Below are 13,205 nucleotides of genomic sequence, written 5' to 3' on the forward strand. Positions count from 1 at the left end.
TTCATCAAAGATATGCTCAAAACAAGTTACGACATTAAATTCTTGACAAATATGGTTCACAAGACCATAATAAACTTATAGCCTTATTGTCCGTTCAAAACATAATTTTACTCAAAGTAATTTTTTCGAAAAAATATTTCCTGGGATCGTTTTTTTGCTCAATAATTCCCCAACTTAATTCATATCGAAACCTGGATTATTTTTGGAATTGTTAGCAGTTTTCCCTCACAGTAGTCGGAAATTAACAATCATATGGCTAACTCCTCATAATAAGCCTAAAATAAGATAGTTTTCATGGATAAAACACTGAAAACCATATAGATTATGGAACTATAGATGTGATTCTATGATAACAAAAAAAAATGAGTAGATTCAGTTTTATTGAAAAAATCGTTAGATATTTCACGCCATCAAAACACATCCAATGAATTTCGTCAGCATTTCGTCCATACAGCTTTCGAGCCACGATTATTTATATTGTTCTCATCAAATCATTGGTTTTTTGTATACCAATACTATTTATTCGTATAGTATCCTTCCCGTATGCGTATTTGTCGAACTAAAGTTTATGCGAAATCAACTTTTTTGACCTTAAATATCTATAGGGTCAAGTGGGGTAAAATGCCATTTTTCAAACTTTCATCGTTTTCAATGATAATTAGCCTCATTTGTTAGGCTTCCAAAGTGGTAACAGCAACTAGACAATATTTGCTCGATACTTCATCAAAAATATTCACAAAACTATTGCATTTTCATCGATTTTCAGCGATTTTAAAAACTGATTCGTAAAACGGAAGTGGTACAAAACGACTATCTGCCATGGGGTAAGATGCCACTTCATGAAAACATTCAAAAATTACGTCCATCAGTTTTCAGGCATTTCCGACTCCTTTTCCCCCCTGTGTCACGCTTTTTTCGTATACTCAATAAATGGAGTTTTACCCCCCTCCCCGCAAAACGATGATCGTAATATTTGAATGACCCCTAACATGGAAAGCTTTGACATCAACAACCATGCGTCTCCATGTGTGCCTCAATCTCGTTGGAAACACTTGGCTGGTAATAAAATCACCAGAAAACCTTAATTGCAAGCACGAAAAACCGGAAGTTGCCAATTTTCATTGGGAAATCAAAGGATTTTTCGTGGGTTTGGTGACCTAGCTTCTAGAAGAATGTTTGATGCAAACATATCTTGACACCATTTACCTATATCAATGATCAAGTCCCATTCAGGAATGATTTTATGAGTTGGACCATTTTACCCCATCTTGGCATTTTGGGCTTTGTTCCCCTACAAGCCTTTGATTTTCCATAAAACCCTTCAAAGGTTTACAATAGCTACACTACCCGCCATAAATATGGAATCGCATCGTCTAGTATTGCAACACCCCAGTTGAATATTGCAGCACCCCCAGAAAGTTTGGCATCACCTGAAGACTTCATCACTTTCTGAACTGTATCTCAAAAACCATATCCCCTGCATAGTTTAGACCTTCAGCAAAGTTGATCAGAAGACCTATGGCTATCAAATGGTGTTAAGTTTAGTGCGTAATTCCGCCGCTAGGTGGCGCCAGTGTGCATTTAAAACGAAGTACTTGGACATGGTTTATCTCATGATTCTGACCACCTAGAAAGTTCGTGTCTTCGGCAAAGTTGATCAGAAGGTCTATGGCTATCAAATGGTGGTAAATATAGTGCGTAATTCCGCCGCTATGTGACGCCAGTGTGCATTTAAAACGAAATACTTTGACATGGTTTATCTCATAATTCTGACCACCTAGAATGTTCGTGTCTTCGGCAAAGTTGATCAGACGGTCTAAGGTTATCAAATGGTGGTAAGTTTAGTGCGTAATTCCGTCGCTATGTGGCGCCAGAGTGCATTTAAAACGAAGTACTTTGACATGGTTTCCTCCTGGAATTTCTTCCATGATTTATTTTAGAATTCCTACGGAGATTCCTCCTTGATTTCCTCCAGGGATTCCTCATAGAATTCCTCCACGAGTCCACCTGGAATTTCTTCGAGGATTTCTCCTAGAGTTTCTTCAGAGATTTCTTCTGAACTCCCTATGGGGTTTCCTCTTCCCCCTGGGATTCCTGCAGGGATTTTTCCTGTAATTTCTTCGGAGATTTTTCTTGAAATTTCTTCAGGACATCCTCCAGGAATTCCGTCGAAGTATTCATTTCTCCTTGAATTATTTCGGGGATTGATCCTCGAGTTCTTTCGGAAATTCCGGCTGAACTTCCTTCAAGGATTCCTCTTGAAATTTCTTCGGAGGTTCCTCCTGACATTCCGTCAGGGATTCCCCCTGGAATTTCTACGGGAACTCCTCCAGCAATTACTTCGAAGGTTCTTCCTGGATTTCCTTTGGAGTTCCTCTTGGAATTTCTGTTGTGATTCCTCTTCGAATTTCTTCGGAGATTGCTCCAGAAATTTCTCATTGAATTCTTCCGGAGATTCCACCTAGAATTCCTTCGGGGTTTCCTACTGGAATTCCTTGGGGAATTTCTTCTGGAATTAATTCGGGGATTCCTCTTGGAATTCCTTCGGTGATTTCTCCTAGAATTCACTCACGAATTTCTCCTGGAACTCAGAGGATATTTTCCGTTGATCCGTTATTGAAATCCTTTGGAGATTCTTACCCGAACTCCCTTGGAAGTTCCCACTGGAGTCCTGCTGGAATTACTTTGGGATTCACGCAGGATTATTTTCGGAATTTGCTTTTGAAATTCCTGCAGGGATTCCTCCTTGAATGCCTATGGGGATTCCCCTTAAACTTCCTTCGAATATCCTTTTTCAATTTTGTCCACGAGTTCCTCATGCAATTTCTCCGAGGATTCCTCTTTTTTTTCGATGGTTCCTCCTAGAATTCTTTTGAGGATTCCTTCATGAATTACTTTGAAAAATTCTTTTTGGAATTTCTTTGGGGATTCCTCCTGGACTTCCTGGATTCCTCCTGAAATTCTTTTGGGGATTCCTCTTGATATTGCGTCGTGAATTCCACCGGGAATTCCTTCGGGGTATCCTCTTAGAGTTCCTTCGGGGATTTGTCTTGGAATTCCTTCGTGGATTCCTGCTGGACTTCCTTCAAAGTTTCCTCCTGATATTTCTTCGGGTATTCCTCCTGATATTCCGTCGGGGATTCCTCCTAAAATGAACACGGGAACTCCTCCTGGAATAACTTTGAAGTTTCCTCTTGGAATTCCTGTGGTGATTCCCCTTTAATTTTTTCGGAGATTTCTCCTGGAATTCCTTAAATTCTCCATGGAATTCCTCCTGGAATTCCTTCAGGGTTTCCTTCTTGAATTTATTCGGTGATTCCTCCTGGGATTTCTGCATAAATTTCTCCTGTAATTTCTTGGGAGATTCCTTCGAAGATTCTTTCTGGAATTCCTGCGGGGATTCCTCTTAGAATTCCTTTGGGGACTCTTTTTCTAACTTTATTCTAAACTCCCACTTGAATTATTTTGAGGTTTTATGCTGGAAAATCTTTCGGAATTTCTCCTGGATATTTTTCGTCCTAGAATTCCTTGCTTAAAGAATTCCTTCTCAAATTCCCTTAGAAATTCCCGCTGGAATTCCTTCGAGGATTTCTGCTGTAAAACCCATAGGATTTCTTCTTGAATTCATTTATGGAAATCCTGGATTTCCTCTGAAATTCCTCGAAAATTTCAATCATGGATTGCTTTAGAAGTTTATGCAGGGATCTCTCTAAGACAGACTCTTGAACCACCAGAGATTTCTGTAGTAGTTCCTTCAGGATTTCATACAGTAGTTCCTGCAGAGATGAGCCCAGAATTTTCTTCATGGATTTCTCCAGTTTCTTTCAAGGTGCCTCCTGGAATTCCTTCTCAGATTCCTCCCTGAAGGAACGCGATTCCTTCCCTCTATATAAATGAAACAAAAACTGTAGCAAAATGTCTATTGTATTGCCTTCAATTGCAATGCAGTATTGCAACATGAACTACACTAAGGATGCGGGTAATGTCACAATAGGTCTAATCACTGGTCGCAGCGACGGGTCTGAACAGGACTTACAAAAGGTATTCATTCAATCAATAGTTTATGTCATCAATGGTCATGAAATAGCTCAGACTACAAATTCTAGAGCGTATTAATAACTTGTTTGCTTTGTCAATGTAACATTATGGTCAAATTTTGGTCACGCCGATTCACGCCGCCGAAAGCTGCCACCGGCGTGACGCCACCGCCGACGGCCAAAAATGGCCCTCACGCTGCCGCCGAGCAAAATATGGTCGGCGCATAGAATCATGAGATAAACCATTTCGATCGATCTTTTGGGTGGCTTTCTCAGTCTTTAAGTCGAGAACGAAAAGTTTCCTACTCTCCCGACGTTTCGGCCGAAGTACTTTGTTGTCAATGCACACTGGCGCCACATAGTGGCGGAATTACTCACTTAACTTACTACCATTTGATAGCCATAGACCGCCTGACAAACTTGGCTGAGGACACGAAGTTTCTACGTGGTCAGAATCATGAGATAAACCATGTTAAAGTACTTTGTTGTAAATGCACACTGGTGCCGCCTAGCGGCGAAATTACGCGCCAAACTTACCACTATTTGATAGCTATAGACCTTCTGATCAACTTTGCTGAAGACACGAACTTTCTAGGTGGTCCGAATCTTGAAATAAACCATGTCAAAGTAATTCATTTTAAATGCACACTGGCGACACATAGCGGCGGAATTACGCACTAAACTTACTACCATTTGATAGCCAAAGACCTTATGATCAAAATTTCTGAAGACAGGAACATTCTAGGTGGTCAGAATTATGAGATAAAATATGTCAAAGTACTTTGTTTCAAATGCACACTGGCGCCACATAGCGGTGGATTTACGCACTAAACTTACTACCAATTGATAGCCATAGACCTTATGATCAACATTTCTGAAAACACGAACATTCTAGGTGGTCAGAATCATGAGATAGACCATGTCAAAGTACTTCATTGTAAATGCACACTAGCGCCACATAGCGGCGGAATTACGCACTAAAATTACCACCACTTGATAGCCATAGACCTTCTGATCAACATTGCTCAAGACACGAACATTCTAGACGGTCCGAATAATGAGATAAACCATGTCAAAGTACTTCGTTGTAAATGCACACTAGCGCCACATAGCGGCGGAATTACGTACTAAACTTACGATCATTTGATTGCCATAACCATTCTGATCAACATTGCCGAAGACACGAACATTCTAGGTGGTCAGAATCTAGCGCCACATAGCGGTGGAATTACGTACCAAACATTTCACCATTTGAAGGTCATAAAGCTGCTGAATAACTTTACCGAAGGTCTAAACTTTGCAGAGGATACGGTTTTTGAGATATGGTTTAGTAAATCATAAGCTTTTCAGGTGATGCCAAACTCACTTCTACTGAGAAACATCAAATCAAAACTCAGCAGAAAAGGGTTTTCATTTTTTTTTGCGATTCAAAACATTTTTCAAATTCACGAAAACTTTTATTTGGAAGTTTTGGAATTGATTGCGAAAAATATATTAAAAAAAAAACAAACATTTGATGGCATAACTTTGTAAAAATGGATTTTTTGGAGGGATTCCTAAAAAAATATATGAATTCTTGAAACAATTGCTGGAAGAATGTCTGGGATGATACCCAAGAGAATACATAGGTACCTTAAGATAGCCACTTAATTCATAGAAAAAAAAAATCATGCGAAACTTCCAAAGGAACTCTGCAAGTAATTCCAAGGAAAAATGCTGGAGAAATGTCTGGAGAAATTCAGGAAAAAATCCGTAAATGAATTTCTGAAGGAATCTTTAAAGACATGTTTGCAGAAATCGCTAAACAAGATACTGGTGGTATTATTGAAGAAATCCCTTAATAAGTTTGTGAAGGATCCCTGGAGGATTTTCTGAAGGAATCCTTGTAAGAACTCCTGAAGGAATTCTCAAAAAAAATCCTTTGCAATTTCTGAAGAGATTTGAGGAAACAAAACTGAGGAATAGATTCTGGAGTAATTTTTGCAGGAGTTGTTTTGAGAGTCTTTGAAAAAAAAACTTAAATAATTCCAGAAAAAAGTTCTGAATAAATCCAAACCAAGCAGCTGAAACTGCACCGCACACGCACTGTATATGACTAATGAGTTTTTTTGTAGTGCTGTTCTTTTTACTACTACGCGCGTCCTGAAGGGTTAAGGAACCTTTGGGAAAATTCAAGCAATAATTACTGAAAAACTTTCTTGATATATTTCTGAATTCATTAAGAAAACTCTAGTGGAATTTCTGAAAGAATCTCCGAATCTCTAAAAAAATGAAAAAAGTTATGGCAAGCATCATGCGTTTGACGTGATTTTTGGTTCACATCGAACACAAACTTTGTACTCGTGCTCGCGAACCCAAATAGCGAGAGCGGTTCACGGTTTGCGAAGCGAAGAACCAACATAAAACAAATGTCAAACGAGCCGGATCGCAGTTGGTTCGCCAGAAGGATCGCAATTTGCTCACACTCCCCAAGTTGCACTTGTAACTTACGGAATATTTTAGAAAAATAATAAAGATTGCATAGCCGTTTCACTTCAGACTACTCGTAACTGTTCTATATTTCCAGTATACATCTTGGTTGATCAGACATCGCAATGCAACCTTAATTTTGCAGAAGCTACATTAATGTCACATGGTAGCTTTCGTGGTATATGCTTCTGAACTGTCAAATTCGGAAAGGGGGCATCCATTTAGTACGTCACGCTCAAAATGGGAATTTTAGACCCCCCCTTCCCCCTTCGTACGGGTTTTTCCTTGGTCCTTAATACATTGCTTGTCACACTTTTCAGAACCCCCCTCCCCCTCTAAGCGTGGCGTACTTTATGGATGCCCCCAAAGTTACATACACACTAAGATCAGCTCGGTATTTTTCCCATCTTTTTACCGAGTTCTCAACAGCAGATTTAACTCGGTACGCTCGGTTATCCCTTTTGCTGAAAACTCTGTAAATAAGTTAACGAGCTCTGCAAATTAACTGTCAAAAATTACAGATGCACGGTAAATATCGTTACTGGTGAACGGTAAATATGATTACCGAGTGTACCGAGTTAAATCTGCTGTTGAGAACTCAGTAAAGAGATAGAAAAAAATACTGAATTCAGTGAAAAATTTACTGAGCTGGAAAATCAGAATCTTAGTGTGTACTTGACATTATCCTGTTACATCGAAACCAAAAACCAAAACAAATGATCAACCCACCAGCAGCGAAGTCAGTGTTTGGTTACCATGTATCATGTAACCGAATGCCGTTTCCAAATAACGACAGTGTAACTTTTTGTTGTTTCATTGTAAACACATATAAGACGCACGAAAACGTACGCTTACTTAGTCACAAATGTGCAACCTAACTGTTACTAGTAGGTTAAGATCAACACTGCATGTCAAAAGTACTTAGTAATAAGATTTGTTTGTATGCTAAAACTTAAAAAATACTATGTTTAGAAATTATTATGTTAACCCTCTGATGCCCAAATTTTTGATTTTGATCTAACTATCATTTTTCGTCATCTAAAATCGATTTAAACTGTTTTGGAAGATGATTCTTTTTCAAATTCTCGATTTTGTGAATTTTGGTTATTGATTTTTCTAATTTTTATTTTTGAACATCTCTACACTTTTATATTTTTCCTAGAAGCCTTTTTGGCATACCGTTTTTTGAGACGAAAACATTTTGAGATTTTAAAATTATTGCTAAATTATTATTTTTTTTAAATTTTTATCAAGGAAAATTCTATTTTCCGTGTAACTTTTAAGAAAATAATTTAAGTGTGTATTCAACTCTCTAAAACTCTTTTACTATAATAGAATGATTGAAGAAAAAAAAATACTTTAATTGTAGAGATAAATACAAAAGAAACAATGGCATCCAAAAGGTTATCAACATATAATTTTTTCAATGATTTAAAAAATCAGAGGGGTGTGTGCAAGACACAACCGAATGACGTAAACTACGTAAAACAATTTATTATGATTGATAACGGACTTCTGTTTGCTGTTTTGTCGAACAAATCATACAATTTGTTTAGACCAACTTCAAGGTTTGTGGTTTGGCTAGATCGGAAGCTACTTTAAGTTTGTAGAACTTTTGGCGGACAGCTCGGTTGGTGTATACCATGGTTGTCTTCATTCGGTGATTTCTATTCTTCCTCCTCTTTGTTGTTTTATAAGCGATTACATTCTTAAACGTAACTCATTTCTGATTTCCATTAGCAAATTATTGAAATTTTGGGAAAAATGCATTCCTAACCTAAATTGTTCTTCAATATTAATTATTAGCCTTTTCCAGACGGGTAGGCTTAATATTACCGAATATTATAATATTTAGTAAATAATTGTATGTAATACACATTTTAAGAATTTTCGGCAAAAATTACTGGTAATTACAGATATTGAATATTTTGTAATTTCTGAGATCTTATTCAAATTTGTCAACACTGGTTAACAATTTTCATTTTTAGGCAAACCAGCAAATTGTAGAAGAAATTTCACTCAGTTTTCTAATAAATTCCCATTTAATTTTAATCTTTTGACGCCCGGGTTAGCTCCGAAGAAGAAGATTCTTCCCAGTTGACATGACCAACCACTCGCTATGAGAGAATGCGAATGGGACACCCCGTTACTGCTACGTTTCTGGCGGTGCGTTTGCTGCGAGAATTCGGTTTTAACTCTAGCAGAAAATTCAGAATTGTAGCCCTGAGAAGGGCTGTTTAAATTGGATTCAGCAAAACCAAATCTGTTCAACAGTAAGGAGGGATTTCTTCCTTCGATGATGGTGCTGCATCCGATGATGAAAACTTTTCCGCGTGCTGCTGTACCCATCCGCAACCGCACTGGGAGATTTCGAATGAGCCACCGCCGATGACCCGGCGTTAGCAAACTGAACTCCGCTTCCCGGCTATGCTTCTGCGTCGATGGGTCAAGCGGTTAAAATCTCTCCGATGAAAATTCCAAGTTGCTGTGTCATGCCTATCCGCTACCGCACTGGGGAAATGCCAATGAGCCACCATCGCCGGCGGTGCGTCTACCGCGCTCGGCAGCGGTTTCGCTGAAATTTGTTTTAATGTCAGCACTTACTTGTTTTCACTTTCTAGGATAATTCTGAATGAACTCTTATGCAGAAATTTAAAATTGTAGCCCTCACAAGGGCTGTTTAAATTTGATTTCGCCACACCAAAATATATTCCACTTTCAGGAGGGAGATTTGCCTCCGGCGAAGGTGTTGGATCCGATGTTGAAATTTCCATTCCGTTGCTGCCGGGCGCATCCGCTACCGCACTGGGAACACGCGATTGAGCCACCACCGCCGGTGCTGCTTGGTTGCTGACGGCACGTCCAACGCGCTCGGCAGTGTGAAGCAGAATGGGAGAGCGAAAATGCTCTCTCCCGCTCCACCGCGGTCGACGCTCGGAAGAATACTAACTCAGACCGGCAGCGCTCTGCCGATGCGTTCCCATCGAGTAGTCGAAGAGGACTGATGGAAGATGAGAAGAAGCAGTAATCTTTTATACTGCCCGTTTCTTCCTCAAACTTGTGCTCGCACGTGATTGGCTGGATAAAATTAAAACATGGGTTCACTATTTCCAAATTTTCAATAGTTTAGTATTGAAAATAGTAACTTTTGTGTATTGTAGAAAATTGTTGTGCAGTTTTCCCATCGATTCGAGCTATAATCCGGAAAATCCATCGATTACTTTTTGAGTTATAAGCGTTTGAAATCTGATGCAATTTCGTGACGGTCGCAAAATTTTAGATTTTCATTTTGCACCCGGTACCGTGGTACAGTACCGTACCTTCCCCTTAGACGTAGTTTACGTCAAAAATGTTAATGCGCTTTAAACACCAAAAACCATTGTGAGATATACAGACAGTCCTTAAAATCCGCTTAAGAAATAAAAAAAAAAAAATCTCAGGTAAGAAAAAAGTGCTCAAACTATACCCCGTCTAAAGGCGGGGTTGGGTATTAGAAGGTTAAAATAGCTCACAGAATATCCGAACTACCTATATTTTTGGGTGAAATTTACCAAAAAATTGAGAATATCGAATGAACTAGTTTCTCAAAAAAAAAAAAAAAAAGATAGAGATGCATCGACCCAAGTGAGATCTTGGGCCAAATAAGTCAATTTCGGGAAAATATAATCTAACTCAAAGTTGAGTTGTTTGCTTAAGAGCAGTGGGGATCTTGGGTTGAATTTACTACTCTTGAGTATATTTTTTTGATGGAGGAAAGGTAATTTATCTAGTGCGATTTACATAAATTATCGAAATACGGGTTGCCGTTAAAAGAGCTCAAGTATGACGGTTCCGTGAATTCAAAAAATCTTGCTTTCAAACTTATAGTTGGGAATTCTGTATGAAGTAATGTTTGATGTGGATATTGATATCTTCAGACATCCAACCGGCAATGTGTTTTCCGCTAGTAAAAGTGACAATTTCACCAGAAAAATACATTTGTCAGTCAATTTTAGGACGGTGCACCGACGAAACACATTTCCATTTTACTTGAGTGATACATACTTTTTTCCAATCGCCATGGCCATGTTTCTGATCCACCATCATTTTCCATAATTAATATGACGAAACAAGCAATGTAACTTTGAGTTTATTTTTCTATTGAAGTTTAAACAAACTATATTACACATTGGTTACCATCTAATCTCTTATGCGACGAACGACATGTTGCACAACTATAAAAAAAAAACATAATTCTAGTAAAATAATATCATTATATACAGGGAATAGACAAAATGATCGGGACAGGAAAAATTTTCAGTTTTCAAAAAATGGTCAAAAAGCTGTAAATTTTTGAAATGTGCATAAAAAAATCTAAAAATTCTGTAAGTTGATTGTGTATCAATGGTCAAAACTTGGGAAAGATCAGGCTATTCTGCATGAAGCTAGAAGGATTCTAGAAAAAGTCAAAGTTATCCGATAGCCAAGTTTGAACTGTTAGATCTCCGGATTCAATAAACCGATTGCAATGAAATTTTATGCGTTTATGACTCGTATAATGAGCTTTAAAAAAAATTGACTAAATTTAAAATTATTAATAATAAAGAAAGTTACAGCGATTTCATTTATTTTAGGGTTTGTTAGTAAATTGGTCTAACTTTAAATTGCTTCCCATTACTTTTTCAATTTATTGCCGGTTATTAAGTAACGTCCTTTCAAAACATATTCATATTGAAGTCTATTATAGGGAATTCAAATAAACTATAATTACCATCTCGAATTTTGAATCGATGTTGACATTTTCGATAATTTGGTGTTACTTCAGAAAAATAATCTTAACGCTGTAATTTTCTTCCGTGTTAACAATTTTAGGTTATGTCAAAAGTTTTTCAAAGCTTATCATATAAGTCATGAACGGTCAACATTTCATTGCATTTGGTTCATTGAATCCGAAGATATAACAACTCAAAGTTGGCTATCGGATAATTATAACTTTTTCTAGAATCTTTCTTACTTAATGCATAATAGCTTGATCTTTCCCAAAATCGAATCATTGATACACAACTAGTTGAACAAGTTACAGTACAAATTTCAGTTTTTTTTATACACTTTTCGATAAGTTACAGCTATTTGACCATTTTTTGAAAAGTGAAAATTTTGCCTGTCCCGTTCATTTTGTCTATCCCCTGTAAGTCTTGAATCGGATAATTAAATCTAGAGACATAACAGTTCAAAGTTGGATATCGGATAATTATGCCTTTTACTTGAATGTTCTTTACTTCGTGTAGAATAGCCCGATCTTTCCCAAATTTGGACCACTAATAGACATCTAGCTAAAAAACTTACAGTACAATTTTTTGAGATTTTTTGATGCACGTTCCGAAAAATTCAGCTACCATTTTTTCAAAAATGAAAAATCTGCCAGTTCCAGTCAGTCGGCTTTAAAACTTATTGGATGTGAACTCCCAGTCTATTTCATTATTTAAGTTATCCCAGTTTAGATCAGATTTGTGTGAATCTTGCTCATTTTGAGAGTTTCTTAGGGTAAAGAGCATTTTTATTTTTTTAGAATGACATTTCTTCTTGCCCGTGCTTACGAGCATTTTATACAATTTCGAGAAAACTGAAATTAGATCTGTGACCGTTTGAGCAGGTAGTTTTGCGTAACACTAAACAGTTTAGGGTGAAGCTTGACTTGACATTTTCAGAAAATCAATATCATTTTTTTTCGTTGAAAGATAGAGACATGTCTTCGACAAATCACGTATTTTCGCATTCCTGCAAACTATGTAGGAAATGGGATAAAATTAAAAATACCGTTCAAAATGTATACTCAAAGAACTAGTTTTAAGAGATTGTTTATGACAAAACGCCCTTAATTTCAACGTGTCGAGCATATAGAGAGCAATATTGTATTCGGAAATGTTTCTTGTAACAATTTTTCTGTAGAAATTTAGCCTCTAATATTGGTTTTTGCCCAAATAATTTTTCGATCTCACTTTTAGGTGGATTAATCACTTAACTCATTTAACATTTTATGGCTTTATCGGTCTTTTTCTGCTCAGAGTGTAAGGGAGTAGAGATCAAAGTGGATAATGAAATGATAGATATGATAGTATTTGCTTAAGGGCCCATATAGCCGAGGCGGTAAACGCACGGATATTCCGCAAGACCATGCTGAGGGTGACGGGTTCGATTCCCGGTCGGTCCAGGATCTTTTCGTAAAGGAAATTTCCTTGACTTCCTTGGGCATAGAGTATCTTCGTGCCTGCCACACGATATACACATGCAAAATGGTCATTGGCAAAGGAAGCTCTCAGTTAATAACTGTGGAAGTGCCATAGAACACTAAGCTGAGAAGCAGGCTTTGTCCCAGTGAGGACGTTACGCCAAGAAGAAGAAGAAGTATTTGCTAGGTTGCGAACAAGTGTGAAAATTTATAGAAGGTGAAATTATTCATGGAGACCATGTATTGAACGAATAAATCGAATGCGTGAAACTTCTGCCGTACGACCTGTACTTTTAAACAGATCGGCTTGGTTGGTAGTTCATACCACCATACCAAGATTGGCAAAAGTTTCAGGCACCCGACAAATAAGTGCTTGTTGAGGTTATTTTTTATAATTATAAATGGATTTTTGTCAACTTCTTCAGGACTAGGAGATTTGCATATGGCCCGGCTTAGGAGAGGTTTCTGCGGGAGCATTAACGTCGGTGGTC

The 13,205-nt window shown here is 37.7% G+C and overlaps 1 protein-coding gene across 8 annotated transcripts in view; it reads left to right on the top strand.

Moving 5' to 3' along the window:
- The window catches only part of LOC109402885 (reversion-inducing cysteine-rich protein with Kazal motifs), a 125,454-nt gene that overhangs the window by 62,726 nt on the left and 49,523 nt on the right, over positions 1–13,205 (top strand). The window lies entirely within an intron of this gene.

Source organism: Aedes albopictus, chromosome 3, assembly GCF_035046485.1.
Source record: "Aedes albopictus strain Foshan chromosome 3, AalbF5, whole genome shotgun sequence".
NCBI lineage: Eukaryota > Metazoa > Arthropoda > Insecta > Diptera > Culicidae > Aedes > Aedes albopictus.